This window comes from Mustela nivalis (assembly GCF_964662115.1).
Source record: "Mustela nivalis genome assembly, chromosome: 3".
NCBI lineage: Eukaryota > Metazoa > Chordata > Mammalia > Carnivora > Mustelidae > Mustela > Mustela nivalis.
The window spans coordinates 95,906,309-95,924,619 of record NC_139022.1 but is presented as its reverse complement, the minus strand read 5'-3'; the positions used below and the strand labels follow the sequence as shown (position 1 = coordinate 95,924,619).

The 18,311-nt window shown below is 41.9% G+C and overlaps 1 protein-coding gene across 10 annotated transcripts in view; it reads right to left on the bottom strand.

Annotated features, from left to right (window-relative positions):
- Positions 1 to 18,311, bottom strand: part of ANKRD55 (ankyrin repeat domain 55) — a 290,232-nt gene that overhangs the window by 112,049 nt on the left and 159,872 nt on the right. For 7 of the 10 annotated variants that reach the window (XM_082725965.1, XM_082725964.1, XM_082725970.1 and 4 more), the window contains exon 1: positions 1,406 to 1,567. The exons of 1 other annotated variant lie outside the window; for it this stretch is intronic. The gene's annotated coding sequence lies outside the window, so the exon portion shown is untranslated. Of the gene's footprint in view, positions 1 to 1,405; positions 1,568 to 18,311 lie in introns of those variants that run through there. 2 more of the 10 variants (XM_082725967.1, XM_082725962.1) reach the window with 2 other exon arrangements.

The window sequence follows — 18,311 nt, the reverse complement described above, 5'->3', positions numbered from 1 at the left end:
TTTTTTAGGTGAAAGTGCCAAAGTTGTAAAATATACTAGTGGTTGATACTTCCTGGTAGGGATTAGAATATAAAGTGCCTGGGGCCAGAATTTAGCCAGGTCCCACTGGGGACAGCTCATCTCCGGTTGTCATTTCCTGCCCACCACTCAAGGACTTCCCTTCACGGCCTCACATGGAGAATAACTGAAGTGATCTACTTACTGTCTATCCTGGCTCCAGCTCTACCTTTTTCAACCCTAGCTTCTGGAAGGTGTTATTCTAGGAGGTCCTTCCATTCCCTGACTTCAACTTGCTTTTCCCAAGCAACCATCTGCGGTTCACTTACATACATGCGCAAAGAATTTACAGCAGACAGCGGTTTTACTCCTGGAAGCCCAAACTGCCTTGAGCATTTTCGGTTCTCTGCCTCTGTGTGCTCTCATTCCCTTTCCTCCACATCATCCTCAAAACCACACTCCTCACTCTTCCCAAGCCTTCCGCCAGGAAGGCCTCCTCTAGGCCACACCTATCTCCTACCTTAGGACTCCCACTGTTCTCCTGAGGCAGTATAGATCACTGGATCTTTAAGGGCATGGTCTTGGGGGTCAGACAGCCTGGAATAAAATCCTGGTAAGTTATTTAAGCTCTGTGTGCCTCAGTTACCTTATTCTTAAAATGACAATAATAATAGTACCTACCTCATAAAGATGTTTTGAGGATTTAGTGAGAAAAGATACATAAAAGGATTTAACACAGTGATTAGGAAAGAGTAAGCACTCAATACACAGTAGTTAGTATTATTATCATCATTACCATTAAATAGATTACCTGATACTTCTTTGGTACATTTTTGGGCCATGCACATCTTCCTAGCAGGGCAATCAGCTTCTTGTATTCAAGGACCAAATTTTGTATTTATCTGTAGTCCTTGGTTTGCTTTGTGTGCTCCCTGAAAATGATAATTATACCATAGCTTTTTATTGTTCAGCGTTACCCAGTATTAAGAAGTAAAACTGACCCACAAGTTAATTTTTAGCACAGAGACACTGGCTGATGATGCCATTGCAATGTGCCAGGGAACTTTATAAATTTTCTATCATCAGACACTGGCCATTCAAAACTCACAGAGTAGTATGTAGGACTATAATATACACCTTATTAAGTTAAAGAGATTACTTTTATACAATTTTGGGATTATCTACAGGACAGGAAGAAACAGAACAGGAAAAAAAATGTGACAAGTGACAAAATAATATCCATATAAAGTTTATCACCATAGAGCTTGATTTGTTCCTGATCTCATGAATATCTCTGCTCGCCACCCCCTAGCCCCAAGTTTTGTGGTGATGATGACAAATAATGGCCCAGATCCAGGATTCTGCTGCTCCCTCCTTTTGTTTTTATGATTCTCAAAGAAGCACTAACCTGCTTTCTCTCCCCTAGCCAGGGGTGGATGTGGTTGCAAAGCTCTTCTCAGTCCCAGGTCTAGATTATTTTACCTGTGGTCCCAGGAGATGTAGCTCTATTTCTCAGCCCTTTTGTGTGTGTGCTGGGAAACCCTCGGGTGAAATGTCACTTCTCTGGAGAGGTAGGGGATCTTTCACCTCTTGGGAGTGCACTGTTCTCACACTCCTGTGAGCCTTACCCTGGCGCCCTCTGCTGGCCGTGAAAAACAAGACAGAAAGCCGTTCTTTAGGATAAGAAACCCTGAATTTTATCTTTGAAAGCAATACACAGAAAGATAAGAATATTGCTAGTCAGCAGGGACAGTCACAGTTGGGTGATGATTCCAAATAGCGAGAGAAGACTAAGTTAGAAATGACAATACAAATCTCCTTCTAAAAAGGGGATTAACAACTGGATTCAGGTCCCAATTCAAAAATCAAAATTAGTTTAATACAGAGCCCTAAAAAAAATATCCTACTGGGAATACCTGTGATGTACAATTGCTTTCTTTTTATCACACAGTCAGCAGTTAGTAGAAATTGCTAAATTGGTTTGAGCAAACCCACTGGAAAGTATGCTTCTTACCCACCAACACTTTGCCTTTCCCTGGGCTTGTTTTAATGCATGTACCAGACTACCAAGGTGTCATGGTGAGAAATGCCAGAGAAATACCAAAATGAGCAGATGGAATCAGACATTCAAATGTGCTCAGAAGATGGGGTGTCCTGATGATAGACGGATCTCTGTGGCCCTCCGGCCCCAGCTTCTCTTCACCGCCCTGCCCTGGCTCCCTGCAGAGGTTTAGGGAGTGTTCTTTGTGGCCAGTGCTTTGGCTCTCCCCCAGCAAGCACAAGAGAGCATGGACTCAGTTGCTGACCTAGCTGAAGGGCTTCGCATAAACAAAGGAGTAACACCTGGTGTTTGTCACCTAAAGGACCAGAACAAGAGAAATCAAAACCTACCACAAATGTAACCAGCTCAAACCTTCTCTTGGCTTATTTTCTGATGACTTCGAATGAAATCCATATACAATATAATGATAAAAGACACATGTGCCATTTCAGAGGAGAAAGAGATGAAGAGTTTTAAAAACTGAAAAAAAAAAAACCCAATGAGGAATAGATGGCACCATGTAGGAAACACTGGTAATACAGCAAAGAATAAATGGGTCCGGCAACCCCTGGGAAGGACTAGTGTACAGTTAGGGGAAGGGCAGCATTCGCCCGAGCCCAGGTCGCCCCCAAGATGCAACACATGCTAGCAGCCAGTGGGGGTCAGAGGTGCTCTATGAAACAGAGTCCGGCTTGTGTCTACTGCTTGGCGAGTTTTAACCTCAAGATCCACAAATCCTGCTAACGGGAACCCAGCTGGAACTCCCTCTGAGTTCACCCTTGTCTTCAGGAAGAACAGAACCATGAAAACATAGGAGGTGGCTGATCTCAGATGCTTTGCCATAAGGATTAATTCTGACTTCAAAGCAATTGGCTTATTTTATATTTTTTTGCACTTGTTCTCTTCCCACCCTAGTACTTCCAGCAAGAACCCTCCTGCTGGTTGCAGACACAGGGCGGTCATGTGTCAAGGTCAAGCACATAAACACACTGAAGCAAGGAAGGACTCCAATCTACATCCCTAACCCTCATCTCTTCAGAGCACAGAACTTTCCTTCTAAGAACTTTCCCTTCTAAGTCAGCAGCAGTTTGAAGACAATGCTGAAGTGGATGGGTAGGTTTGACTGGTTCATAGGCCACACACCCAGGCTGGAAGTGCTTACTCATGAGAGCTGATTGTGTACATCTCTTCCTACCATGTACTTAACGGATGTCGGGTTGGTAGCGTAACACCGGCCATGGTGAGAGTACTTACCCCACACAAATGAGCAAATCTCATTAGCAAATGCAAATGTGGAAAACTGCAAATCAGTGCTCTGTCTCCTAGCAAGCTGACTTTGTTAAACATGTCAGCACACCCGTGATTCCAGGGCAGGTTTAAGAGTAAATCATTTAGCACTGTCATCTATCATGCTCAGACCAGAATGCATGTAGTAAAGAGAAAAGGAACAATATCTGATTAGCCTAGAGGATCTTCCAGTACGAACCATTTCTGAAACTACAGTCAATTGATTCTATAAAGATATCTTTGCTATCAGGACACCTGGGTGGCTCAGTCAGTTAAATGTCTGCCTTCGGCTCAGGTCATGATCCCAGGGTCCTGGGGGATCCTGGGATCAAGTCCCATGTTGGGCTCCCCGCTCAGTGGAGAGCCTGCTTCTCCCTCTTCCTCTGCCTGCCACTCCCCCTGCTTGTGCTCTCTCTCTTTCTGTCAAATAAATGAATGAATGAATAAATAAATAATAATTTTTTTTTTTTTAAAGATAGCTTTCCTACCAAGGACTACCGAGAAGTTAAATAACACATTCCTAAATAATTTTTAACTGTTGAACTGCATACCAAGAGGCCCACCCATGCCCCATGTATTCTTTTTCGCTTTCTAACTTTGGGCCTTGGGGAAAATGTGAGCCTCCTTAGAAAGTCTACAACATCCATTTCATTGTTTCTACAAAGTAAAAATCTGGAAGAAAACGGTAGCCACCTTTCTCTTTTGTGGCACACTGGGAGCCATTGGACAATGGCTCATGTGATATATTCGTTGTACAACTCATAGATTTAAACCCACAAAGCAGTCAGCTTTTCTTAGAAAAAACACTTTCGAAGCCATAGACTAACTTTTACCTTAGCCAATCCAACAAAATTGCCTGGAAAAAACAAACACATTCAAAGTGTCTGTTGTACTATAATTTTTGTAGCATTATCTACAAAGAAAATGTGTTTAGGCTATTAGTGAACAAGTCTGTATTTTTATCATTGTAGCCAAATGTTTAAATGAGAGTAAACATTCTGGTGGCTCAGAGAAGATGGCCAAACAGGAGTGGCAGCTCATTGGATTTGGGAGATAGATTAAAAACAGGATATAAGAAGGATTTTAGAAAGTAAGTCAATATAATAAGGTGATAAGAACCAGGTTTCTCACTAGACAAGGGAATAATAAATAAAAAGAGACAGCTGGAATGAATCATTGGCGTAGAATTACAATTGGAAGTTCGGTGTAAACTTAGAGCGCTCAGTATGTAGAGTAAGGTATAGAAATAAACACTGATGGACATTTCTGTGTACTCATGCAAATACATCTATGTCTTCACATGTATGCACATGTATACACATGTACATCACACACATTAAAACATATATTTCCTAGCTCTATCTCTGAGAGAGCTTGGGAGTAGGGACCCCAACAATGAAGAGTCTGCCTAAAGCCCAGACCTTGGTTTCTCAATACCAGCCTCCATTGAAAGGGAATAGCATTGATTTCAGGTCTGGAACAGGAAAAATATAAGACATATTTAGAACATCTCATAATTCCAGAAGATGAGCAAGCAATCAAAGAGTGATGGAGACATGTCCAAAAGACACAGAAGATAGCTCAAAGGGCTGTCAAATGGTCCAGTTTGGGATGATTTGATAAATATGAATTATAGCATCAGATTAAGTCCCCTTGATTAAAATGGGCATCCATTCATTTTTCCTGGCATTAATAAGTAAATGACCAGGTAAGAGGAAAAGAATAATCTTCCCTATAGTATAATGCCTGCTTATAAATGTCCAAGAAATGATGGAATTAGAAAAGCACAGTTTGAGACCCACATTATTGAGACCCTCATTATTTCAGACAAAAAGTACCAATAGATTCTAAAACTAGTGGATAAAAGTTGGAGTATTTACATAGCCTCAAAATATCTGCCCACAAAAACCCTTATTAATATCAAAGGAGAAAAAGAATAACTGTACAGTAGAGACCCCTGGTAGATACCATGCTACTGATGAGCTCAAAGTCTACATCACCAGTAAGAGGATAAACCAAGATCATATGTCATATTATGGGATGCCATGAAAATGCCACAACATTACATCTGTGATATTCCTGCCCAGAATGCATAATTTCACTTAAATTTCATCATGAAGAAATAGCAAACAAATCCAAATTGAAGCATTTCCTTGAAGTAAATCTCCTTAAGGAGCATATACATGTACACACACACACACACACACACACACACACACACACACACTCATATGCTGTTGGTTCTATTTCTCTGGAAAATCCTAACTGATAACAGCAACAAGTTTGGATTCGGAAGCTTTTGACCATTCAGCTTGCCAATTTTGAAACTTTTGCTCAAATGTCACATTCTCTTAGAGGCCTATTCTGATCACTGTGTCAAAAATGAAAAAAATTAATTCTCTCTCCATTCCATATCCCTGATCCCCCAACCCCACTCTACTTTCTTCCATAGCAATGTCACTTTTCACATAGTGTGTTACTATTTACTGTGTTTATGTTCTGTCTCCCTTTTCCAGGATATAAACTTCACAAAGGCAGACACTGTAGGACAATTACTCTGGGAAAAAGCTCTGAGGTGGAGATTTGTGTGCAGGATGCTTGGGTGGGGGGTGCTCCCAGGAACAGCAGGCATAAGGGACTGAGGAAGCAGAGGCTGGGCAAAGAGTGGAGTGCAGTTGAACACAGGTCTCAGCTGATCCCAAGGGGAGCTCTGAAGCTGGGCTAGTGGTTCTGGCTGTCCTGAATTAAAACAAAAGGGGCTGGGTCTTTGTATCCCCACAGCAACCAGTCATTGGACGCAGAGTGCACCAGGGAAGGGGTGTTACCTTGGGTAACATAGTTCCTTTTAGCCAAGGGCAATTCCCAGGAGTCATCAGTCATGGGGCAGCAGCTGGCACCATGCCTGGCACCTGGGGGAATGAGCAGTGTGATCCTGAATAGGGCATCTAGAGGGTACGCCCTAGCAGTAGCCAGTAGAGAGGGATCTTTGTTTATTGCTGATCCCCAGCTCCCAGAAGAGGGCCGGGATTGTTGACTGGATTGGTGAATACATGAATGAATGAACAAATGAATGAATGAATTTCTTTCCCAAAAGGTCAGCATGTGCAGACAGGATGTGGACACTAGTCTCAGCTGACAAGCAGAATGACAAGAGTATGAAAATAGAAAATAGGTCAATGTCAATAGAGAAAGCCTTAAGACAATTCAGTGTAAATCAAAAAGCAACCGAAGGGAGAAGAGAGGCTCCAGGCTTTGGAAAAGAAAGGCAAGGCTGGATATGGCGTTGAATATATTTATATTCCAAGGAGCTTCCAAATCTTCCATGTAGATTCCGAGCAGTTTATTGTAGGACCAGGGTGTGCTGCTGCAGGCCCGAGGGGCCCGGGGTTAAAGAAAGCATCCTGCTAACACAAGGAGCAACTGGCTCCCGTGACAGAACTTTTAACAAGCCTTTTCTCATATCTGTTGACTTAACGCAGGCCAGGGAATTCTTTGAAAGGCAACATGGCTATAAATCAGCAAGTCCCATAACGCGCATTCCAGGGTCTTGGAGGAAAAGGCTGCACACAAAGGCACCTCCTCTAAGTCTTTAGGAATGCCATGGTGAGTGGCCCTGGGAGTCTTGGGGTTAGCCTGGGGCTGGGAATGGAAAACATCCAGAAGGGAGGAGCAGGGAAGCACCAGCCCCAGTAGCACAGCATGTTTCTGCTAAAACATTGGGCATCCAGGACCTAGCTCAGGGCCTACTACTAGCGGATAATCAGCACTCAAGGAATTTCTGCTGAATGACTAAGTCATATTCAGTTGTCCTGGTTCTGGCATTGGTTCTGTCATTCACTGGCTGTGTGATCTTGAGGAACTCTCTTCTCTGAACTTTGGTTAACTGTGTGCATAAAACATTGGGCTTGAACACCAATGGAATCTTTGGGAGTGTAGGACCCACCAGTTCCTGAGTCCTAAAGAGCATTCAGAGAGGCACGTGAAGCTATGAAAAGGAGAAAAATACAAAAAGCCTACATGGCAGAGAACACTGCAGCTTCCTGAGCTAACATGACCCCTTGAGATGGTCAGAACCTGCTAAAGGAAGTCAACACCTCCTGCATGGCCGCACATCCAACCCCCCAGCTCCACCCCAGTGGGATCTGCTGGGGCACCAGGAGACTGCTGTGTCCACCACTCCAGGGGAAATGCCTCGTCCACAGCTGGCTCAAACACAACAGATCCCCTGAAACACAAAGAAATCCCCTCTGGGGCAGTCTGATACCAGGTCAAGGGGTAAGAGGCAAATGCTGTCTGATCCCCATTGCAACTTCCATTATATCTGGGGCAGACCATTTCCTAAAGGCCCCGAGGCAGGAAGAATCAATTTTAGTCAATTGCCTGCTCACTTCCATCAGTAGCCCGATGTGGTGGAAAGGACACCAGGCTCCCACTAAAAATACAAGAGTTCAAATTCTAGCTTTTCTGATACTTGCAGACTTGACCAGTGACTTGATTTCTTTGGATCTATAAAATGGGAGTGATCATAGCAGCCTCACCGGTATGATCAAATGGTTGGAGATTTAGGAAATCAGCACATTTATTTCCCCTCCCCTCCTGTCCTCCCTCTTTCCTTCTCTCTTTCTCTTCCGTGCAAGTCAGCCTAGTTAGTCAGAGCAGAGGACAAGCAGGGCCAAGGGCATAGTGTGATGCTTATATGGGACCGCAGTCCTGCTCCTTGTCCTTGCCCTGTCAGTCTTAAAGAGTCAACTTGCTAATTGTGTGCTTATACCTTTTCATCAAAGAGCAAAAGGCATTTTGCCATTGACCAGTATCACTGTGGACAAATACTATTTACTCAGCAAGGATGCCAAGCATTTTTAATCCCTGACTCATCAGGAAGAGGAATTTGGCAAAAGAGGGATGGGGGCGGGGAATGAATGAGATGAAACTGAGTGAAGCCAGAATGTAAATATGAGGGTCAGATTCCACCATTCCGGGGCACAGAGGAAGAGGGGAGAAGATGATCCTTTCCCTTAGAAGAGCTGAAGTGACCCCAATTCCACCTTTGGAAAACTGAGGAAGAGAGAACTATAAAAGATATGTGGGGTTTTTCAACTTTTTCTCAGAGTTGCTCCTTATGCTGAACCAGGGGCTCTGAATCTTTGGGCAGACTGCTGACATCATGGAAAGGGACCCTCAAAATCTACATTTGTACTAAGCAGCATTTGTGTACCGTGCAACTACAAGTTCAAGTGCTTTCTTTTAGGAGGCATCCTTTGGACTCGTATCTGGGTCTTTGTATTCAAATGAGTTGGATTCAGACCCACTGCTGCCAGGCCTGATAGCCAAGTCCCCATTTCTCCAGACACTCTCTTTTGCCCCATCTTTCTCCACTTTGGAGTTCAGCACCCCAGCCATGGAAATAAACCACAGAGCAGATCTTTCCTCTCTGCCTGGGGCCTGAGGGCTTGTGGTAAGGCCTGCCTGGGCAGTCCCCCTCAGTGTTAGTCTTCTCGGGAGCCGAATCTGAGGGGGAACGTGGCTCCTCTAGGAGCCGAGGGATGGTGATTCACATGGTGACAGTCCATTGGCTTATTCCACTTAGGCTGATGGCCTTGCTAGGATTACTCCTTCCTTTCTTTCTCAGCCCATTCTTCCTGTCACTGTGTCCCTTCCATCACCTCCTCTTCCCCTTTCTTTCTCTCTTTTTAAAGATTGAATTTATTTATTTGACAGAAAGAGAGAGAGCACAAGCAGGGAAGGGGGCAGAGGGAGATAGAGAAGCAGATGCCTCACTGAGCAAGGAGCCCAATGCGGGGCTTGGTTCCAGGACCTCAGGATCATGACCTGAACTGAAAGCAGACGATTAACTGACTGAGCCACCCAGGCCCCCTCCTCTTCACCTTTCTAAGATGCTAAAGACAGGCTCGTTGCCCCTCTGCATCTATGTCTTCCTTTCCCAAGATCTTTGCCTCCTCTCTTAAGTCTTTCCTCTGTAGTTAAGCCATGAGGATTTCCTCCTCTGTGGTGCTACCAGATTGTACTCTGGTGGGCCCAGTGAATCACCCCTGGTGAGTAGACATCGAGACAGTCCTGAAAACTGAACAAGTCTTAGGAAAGAGAGAGTGGCATCAACTGAGCCCTGACTATGGGCCAGGAAATTTACATGCAATGTAGATTTTTTCTTCACAGTACTCTTCTAAGATACGTTTACTCCCATTGTACAGATGAGCAAATTGCAGCTCAGAGAAGTTAAGTACCTAAGCTGAAACCTCTGTTAGTAAATCACAGTCATAACCTATCCCAGGTCTGTTGGAGTCTGGAGCTCACTCTTGTTTCCACACTCCGGCGCCTCACTGACTCCAAAGTAATCTTCATATCCACCTCTGGCTGATGCAATGTCATCTTGATGCTCAGGGAAATCTGATGTGTCAGGTTCAAATTTAATCACAACATCTTATAAATTATAGTTAGAGAAGCAGAAATAAATGTGTCAAGATGATTTGTAGGATGAGACATAAGCTTGGATAATTTGACCTGAGTTGAAAGATGTTAAGTGTGTGTGTGTGTGTGTGTGTGTGTGTGCACATGTGTGTGTATGAGAGAGAGAGAAATAAACAAATTCAGCACATTAATGAAAGCATCAGTGTAGGGCTGGTGGTCCCAAATGCTGGAGCACAATGAGGGAGAAGCTCAGGAAATGATTTTAATGAAAAGAGACTCTGGCCTTGAGGGAATACCCAGAATCAGGAAAGCCTTAAACTCCTCTCAGTTCGTGTTTTATTCTAAGGAGATACTGTATAGAACTTGTTATTAGCAAGAAATGCACACTGAATTATTGAATAAGGAGTCTTTAAATAGGAACCTACATAAAACAAGTCTATGTATTGATCAGTTGACAAAAATGTGCCCAGAGGCTTGTAGGAATCTGACTCTTAATTTCATCTAGGAGCAATGGCTTAATATTTGCTAATTCAGTCTTTGTAGTGACTTTATAGACTATAATGACCAAGAATCATGAGAACTGATTTGGATTTTTTTTTGCCTGTTTAAATAGTCTCTTTCACTGGACAGTATACTCCATGAGGGTAGGCGTCATGTCCTCTTACTTCTTGATACTTGCAGTCCCCTGGCTTAATCCTACAATGGCTAGTCCCAAACAAATGCCTTTTGGAATGAATGAATGGGTTAGTGAAAGCTAGGAAAAGAATTGTGAAAGTGTAGAATCACAGAAGTCAAGAGAGTTTTGAAGAGTGAGTAATCATCCATGTAGCCAAAGCAGAGAGGCTGTCCGGTAAGGAGCAGCAAGTATGCATTGGGTTGGGAGGTAGGAGGTCATTTCATGGCCTGGGAGACCTGTTTTAGCTATGGAAGGAGGACAGAAGGCATATTGTAGTGGTCTGAGGAACTGGCAGTGAAGAAGAGGGTAGGCCACATTTTTTAGAAGTTTGGGTGAGAAAGGGAATAAATAGATTCAATAAAAACTAGAGCCTCTGGTCTAGGGGTGGGTCTTTCAGGACTGGAGAAGTGCTTTCATAGTTAGAAGGTGAGGGGAAGTAGCCCAGAGAGAGGAAGAGGCTGGGGGTATAGCAGAGAGAGGTGGAAAGAACAGTATGTGGTTCATTGCGGAGGTCAAACTCAGAATAAGACGAGGGAGATCTCAGCCTTACAACGGAGGGAAAAGGAAAAAAGGATGAGTGCAGATATGAATATATTTATAGTGAAGGAGGCAGGAAGTTGAAGGAGATTGTTCCTGATTACCTTGATTTCTCTCTGTCCAGTAGGAGGTCAGGTAGAACATAAGGGAAGAAGAGGGAAGGTTCCTATAGACTGAGTTGTGGCTTAGAGATCATGAAGCAGCTTATACCAGATAAATCAAAGGACTGATGGGTAGAGAAGCCCTAGAGACCATGACGCTGCAGTGGCATTAGCAGCCAGGGTGACAAAAAGGCAGGCTGTTGTGTTTCTGGTTAGCTCTTGGGTTTCCTGGGCAAAGGCAATGGAAGGACTATAGAGCAAGGGAGCTGAGGAATCTTCGAGAGAAGAGTTCAGACTGGAGGAGGCTGATGGGTGTGAGAAAAAGCAGAAGATGAAGGATTTGTGATTTCCATGAAGTGAAAAAGCAGGTGTATCAGGATAAGGCTATGGGTGGGCAAGGTCAGAGGTTTATGAGGGAAGCTCTAGGTGGTGACTGAGCCCAGAGTACTGCCATGTGGGTGGGCAGCTTAAGATCATTAGACTTCCTAACCTTAAGGAGATCCAGGGCATGCAATATCAATGGTCCAACTAGTCTTGCATTAATTTAGCAAATTGTTTCCTGAATTCAAGCTTCTTATTTGTGGCTTTACAGCCTTAGCAAGGTGACAGTGAAGCAAAATATGATGAGCATCATGTATATGAGGAAAATGGAAATATTAATCTCATAAAGTTAGACAAATACAAATCCTCCCTTCCTTCATACATAATACAAAACCTAATGGGTTAATTATTTGAAATAAAGTTGAAAAAAGGTTTTACTGATATGGAAGTAGTTTGGTGTGAAAGAAAGTATCTGGGTGGGGAACTAAAGTAATCATGTATTTCTTGACTCTAGACTACCCATCAACAAATGGATTACTATGCAGTCCAATTGAGTGGACTTCTTATCTGCTCTTAATGTTCCTAACTTTGGAAGAATGGCACCTGAGGCCATCCTCTCCCCTGACTTCACCTTCAGGAACACCACCTTTGAGGTTGCCCAACTCCTTCTCTATAAGTCTTTCTCTGGCTCCGCCTTCTTATTTTATACCCACAAGAATCTGCTCTTAGCTGTCTCCCCTTTCTTTTTTCTACACTTTGTCCCTTGGCACTCTCTTTCATTTGCGTAGTTTCAAGCAGTATCTTCTTGCAGGGGATTTAGTTCTTTATCTTCAGCTTTGATTTTTGTCCCTTGCTCTAGTCTGAATTTCCAAATACCTGTGGGATATACCTGCCAACTATCAAGTTCCATCAAAATGGAATGCTAACATGCAGAAGAATGAAACTGGACCACTTTCTTACACCATACACAAAAATAAATTCAAAATGGATGAAAGACCTAAATGTGAGAGAGGAAACCATCAATCCTAGAAGAGAACACAGGCAGAAACCTCTCTGACCTCAGTCACAGCAATTGCCTACTAGACATCTCTCTGGAGGCAAAGGAAACAAAAGCAAAGTTGAACTACTGGGACTTGATCAAGATAAAGGCCCTGCTCAGCAGAGGAAACAATCAACAAAAGTAAAAGGCAGCATATGGAATGGAAGAAGATATTTGTCAATGACATATCTGATAGAGGGTTAGTATCCAGAATCTATAAAAAACTCATCAAACTCAACACCTTAAAAATAATAATCCAGTTAAGAAATGGGCAGTCAGTATGAATAGACATTTTTCCAAAGAAGACATCCAGATGGTCAACAGACACATGAAAAGATGTTTACTATCACTTGTCATCAGGGAAATACAAATCAAAACCATAATGAGATACCACCTCACACCTGTCAAAATGGCTAATATTAACAACACAGGAAACAAGAGATGTTGGGAAGGATGAGGAGAAAGGGAGACACTATTGCGCTGTCGGTGGGAATGCAAACTGGTGTGGTTTGTGGAAAACAGTATGGAGGATCCTCAGTTAAAAATCGAACTACCTTATGACCCAGAAATTGCCCTACTAGGTATTTACCCAAAGGATACAAAAATACTGATTCAAAGGGGTACATGCGTCCCAAGATTTACCGCATTATCAACAATAGCCAAATTAATGAAAGTGCCCAAATGTCCATTGACTAATGAATGCACAAAGAAGTTATGATTATATAGATATAAAGACAGTGGAATACTACTCAGACATTAAAAAGAATGGAATTCTGCCATTTGCAATGACATGGATGGACTCAGAGTGTATTATGCTAAGTGAAACAAGTCCATCAGAAAAGAGAAATACCACATGATTTCACTCTTCTGTGGAATTTAAGAAACAAAACAGATGAACACGGAAAGGAAAAAAAAAAAAAAGAGAGGGAACCAAACCATAAAAGACTTTTAACCATAGGAAAGAAACTGAAGGTTGATAGAGGGAATGTGGGCAGGAGATGCTCTAAATGGGTGATGAGTATTAAGGGGAGCACTTCTTGTGTTGAGCACTGGTTATACATAAGTGATGAATCCCTAAATTATACTCCTGAGATCACTACTACACTTTATGTTAACTACACTTTATGTTAACTAGTTAAAATTTGTTTTTCAAATTTTAAACAAAAATTTGAAAAACAAAACAGGACAGAATGCAGAATTTTTCTTTTTAGGCCATTCTGTTCCATATTTCTGTCCTTTGGACCATTGGACTCTTTTGCTAAACATACTTTCCCTTCCCTTACAAGTAACAGTTACTCTAAAAGAATCACAGGACCATGGGCATTTGATTGGGAAGGGATCTAGAGGTGGTATCTCATAATTGGAGGCATTGTGGCTAAGAACAGGAATGGTCTTTGGAATTGAGTAGATCTGTATTTAAATACTGGCTTAGTCTTTTTCTTGCTGAGTGACCTTTGGGGAGTTACTTAACTTCTCAGTGCCTTTAAAAGTTATTGTCAGCATTAATTAGATGATGTGTGTAATATTCTTAGTCAAACCTTAAGCACTTATAAATGTTCAATGAAAGGTGATTATTATCAAGGATTCCACCCCTTCATTTCTCAGATGGTGAAACTACGGATCAGAGAGATAAACTGATTAAATAATAGTGAAAGAGTTGGAACTAGAAACCATTCTGATGACTTCCAGACCTGTGTGTCTTCCTAAATCTTGAGGCTCTTTATGCATAAGCTAAGGGAGTAATGGTTAGATACAGTAAGAGGGGTGCCTGGGTGGCTCAGTGGATTAAAGCCTCTGCCTTCGGCTCAGGTCATGATGGATCCAGCCCCACATAGGGCTCTCTGCTCAGCAGGGGGCCTGCTTCTCCCTCTCTCTCTGCCTATCTCTCTGCCTGCTTGTGATCTCTGTCTGTCAAATAAATAAATAAAATTGTTAAAAAAAAAAAAGAAACAGTAAGAAAACTGTCTTTGGAGAAGCTTATTTTTAGGTCATTACTGGGGGAAGACACCATGTCTTTTAAGCTTGCTGTCAAATTTTAATTATTTATGCTAATTGAGACCAAGGAAATGTGGTTAAATGAAAGGCATGCCAAATATCCAAAGGCTATTTAAATAATAGTTTCAACTTTTTCCTCAGTTATAGTCTACCAATTTATTGGAGGAACTACATTCAATGTGGCAAAAGCACATGAAAAACCAACAAAATATTTGAATTACAGGTTTCTAACTAGGTTTCTAAATAGAGGCATAGTATCATAAATAACTTCATCTCAAAAGAAATCTTGAGGGAAATTTTGAAAAACAGAAATGGAATGAGGGCATTGTGGTAAATAAAAATAGACAAATGAAATTTCTTATCTATTGTTATCAATGTCTGCAAGAGCACCATGCTTGGGAGGAAATTATTCCCTGCTTCCTAATGCTGTTTTTCATTTTACTTATCTTGTTAACTTTATTAAATCCAACAGGAAGCAATTTTAGCATAACAGCTAATTTGTTTTGATGTGTCTCAAGAGACCTATTTTTTTTTTTTTTTTTTTTAAGTAATGCCTGCTGCTTTGTATTAAACCATGCCCCAATTGAAGGGGCATCTGTTATTGGAATGCCTTTTTAAAAATAACAGTGGAGTCTGAATGTCTGGAAGGTTTACAATAAAATCTTCTATTTGGAGCCCACATTTGTGAAGGGATGCCTGGGTGTATTTTATTTTTTTTTTAAGTCTTTTCAGACTTTTGAGAAAGTCATCATGTATGATCATGTTTCTTCAGCTGAACTTCATCAATTAAATCTGACTCAAAGAAGGTTGGATAAGGGGCATCCCCACATGTTGCATTAATAGTATATTCTGCAGTCAAATGCTCTACCACTGAGCTATACCCCCAATAGTATATTCTGGATGAGTCTAAAACCTGCAGGATGGGATGTAAGTTGAGATCCATGATTTTTAAAGAAAGCTCCTCACTTCTACCTCAAGTCAACTTCCAATGGCAGCTATTTTGAATGGATTTAAGCCAGTTTGGTCCTCAGCAAATTATCTAATGTTCTTTTTGGCATATATTAACATTATTATACCATCCATTGGTAAGAGGCAGGTATAGGGAGATGTATATAATTCCTTATTGACAACCTCACTACCAAAGAGTATGGTATGTCAAAATGATAGTGAGTCTTAGATCAATTTTGGCAGATATATTAATATTTATTCATAAGTATGAAAAACAAATGCAGAGATACTTCAAAGGCAGAATGGGCCAGTCTTGTAAGAGATGCTCTTCAATGAAGTTAAAAGATCAGTGGGACTTGAGATCTGACGCTGGGCATGCCAGAGTCTTATTCCTAAGTGATCCCCTATCCCCTACGCTAAGTAACAAACCTGCTGGGGTAGATTAAGACCAGCTATGTGAACTGCTAAGTAATAGTTCTGAAAGATATTGATTCCCGATTGGGGTTCTAAAATGTTTTAACGACCTCTGAAGGGGACAGTGCTCATTAGATACTTTAAATGTTAACCAACTGCTGCTAAACTACTAAACTGGAATTAACCTGTATATACATCATACTATTTGCAGCCAAACACAGCATCATTTTTCTCCCCAGCTCCTATGCTAGACACCACAGAGGCATGCGTGTCACAGCAAACTGGCTTGCCCATCAACAGATTCTGACAAGCCTAATTGATTAATCATTACCCCAATTTGCCTTCTTCTCTTATCTGCAGAGGCACCGGCTCGGTTTCAGTCCTTATCGGGAACTCTCCTTGAATGACTTTAATAGCCGTCTAACTGCTCATTTGAACCTTCGTCTCTTCCTATGCTTCAACCTTTCTCACCCTAAAAACAAGTCTGACCCAGTCACTCCCCAGCATAAAATTTTCTGAGGACCCAAATGGCCTATTGTGTGATATCCAACCTATGTAGCAGACCTCAAGCTCCTTAACCACATGGACCCCTGTGCTCCAGCTTTCACAAACGTTTTGTAGTTTTCCAAACATTTGGCCTGACTTATTCTTTAAGCCACTGGTAGATGAAGGTCCTCCCTGGTTTTGTTACCTGGCAAGCATTTTTTCTTATAGAAAGGTGTCCTTTATGTCACCTCCTCTATGAAGGACCCAAGTGTCTGTTCAAGCCTTTGTGCTCCCACAGTCCTTTCTGCTCACATTCATCGCCAGCAGCTGTTGTGTTGTGCACACTGGGATTATCAGATATAAGACAGGATGCCCAGTTATGCTTAAATTTCAGATAATGAATAATTTGTACATGTAGGTTCCATACAATATTCTGTAGCAATTATTTGTTACTTATTTGAATTTCAAAGTAACCGAGCACGCTGATGTTTGTTTGCTAAATCTGGCAAGTCTAGCCGTGCCGTAATTCAACTGTGTACCAGTCTTTTCCTTTCTCCACCCTGTGAGCTCCTTGAAGGCACTTGTATCTAAGTGAGCAGCTAGACGCCAGTCCTGGCACCCCGTTCCTATTCAATAAATGTTTCCTGAATAAAGAAGAAAAAGAAAGGTCAAAAAAGAAATGTTACTGCTTGCCTTTTTCCACTTGGGAAAATTAAAAAACAAAACAACCTTTGGGAGACTTTAGGACAGGTCATAGTGCTTCTTGTACTTAGCAGTGTTTCAGAAGTCAAAAACTTTTCCAGAATGAGAGATGAAAAAATAGGGATGGGGTAGACAGATACTATCTGGTATGGAAGCCAGAAGTTATGCTTAACATACAGAAGTAATAATAATGATAATGATGAAATCATGTTGATTACATGGAACACATACCAGTACACTTCCAGGGCATTCCCAGTGAATCCTTACAAATCCCAGGAAGCAGGTGCTCACTGCAAAGGGCTGGACTCCTTTACTCTGCAGTTTTGTGCCCTATTAGCTCTGGAACCAGATACTATTCTACTTCTTCCCCAAAGACCCCAGGGGAGCTGACTCAGTAGGAGAAGTGTTCAAAGCCCCACCTTGTAAACGTAAAATAATGCATGAAGTTGCCAGGTTTCTGTGAGGGATTTGGACTCGGTCCCATTTCTTCTTTGGGAAGCTTTCTTTGCCTATAAAGGATTCTCAGAGTTCCACTTTTGTTTCAGTCTTGTGGTCATAAAACTGCCTTGACGAAAAGTTTGTTTTAAGGGCTTATGACTCAGGGACATAAAGAAATGTTTGAAGACGGAAAAGGGGTGACAGCATGTGAGTTTCTGTATGGAATGGACCATACAGAGCCCCCCTCCACTTCCTTTCGTTGAGCTCATGGTGGGAGAACATTCAAAAAGCCAACAAACTTGGTTAACAGCCTTAAATTGACATTGTTTGAGTATGAATGGATCCAATTGGTTTTAAATGCTTTGTTCCTCACATAATTCCTATTTTAGGCACATTGGTTACTATAGAGACTAGAGCCACCTTAATTATGGATGGTCAAGAGAGGACATGTTGACTAATGGTTAGAGCAGAGGTCCATCCAAGGTCCTAATCTTAGTCTAACCACAGAATCACTGTGAGCCTGTCTAACTTACTTTTTGTGCTATAATCCTGTCTTAACTAAGCAGGAATGAAAAATACCTTTGCTGGAGCCCTGCGGTGAGTGGTATTTTATTTTGTTTTTAGGAGTGGGGAAGATAGAAGATTCAGGAATGAGGCAAAGAGAGATTCTAACATAAAGTAAATTTAAGAAAAAATTGAGCTTGGAAGGCTGTTGTTGACCTGCTAAGTGATCCATTGGCAAATGGCAAGTGACTACTTATCACAGCATCACCTCTGGGGCTGGGATGTGGGCAACAGTGTCTCAGGAATTAAAAAAAATTGTGTGTGTGTGTGTGTGCGCGCGCGCGTGCCGCCCCTCAAATTCTTAAAGCTAAGATATAAAAGCTACAATTCACAAATCTA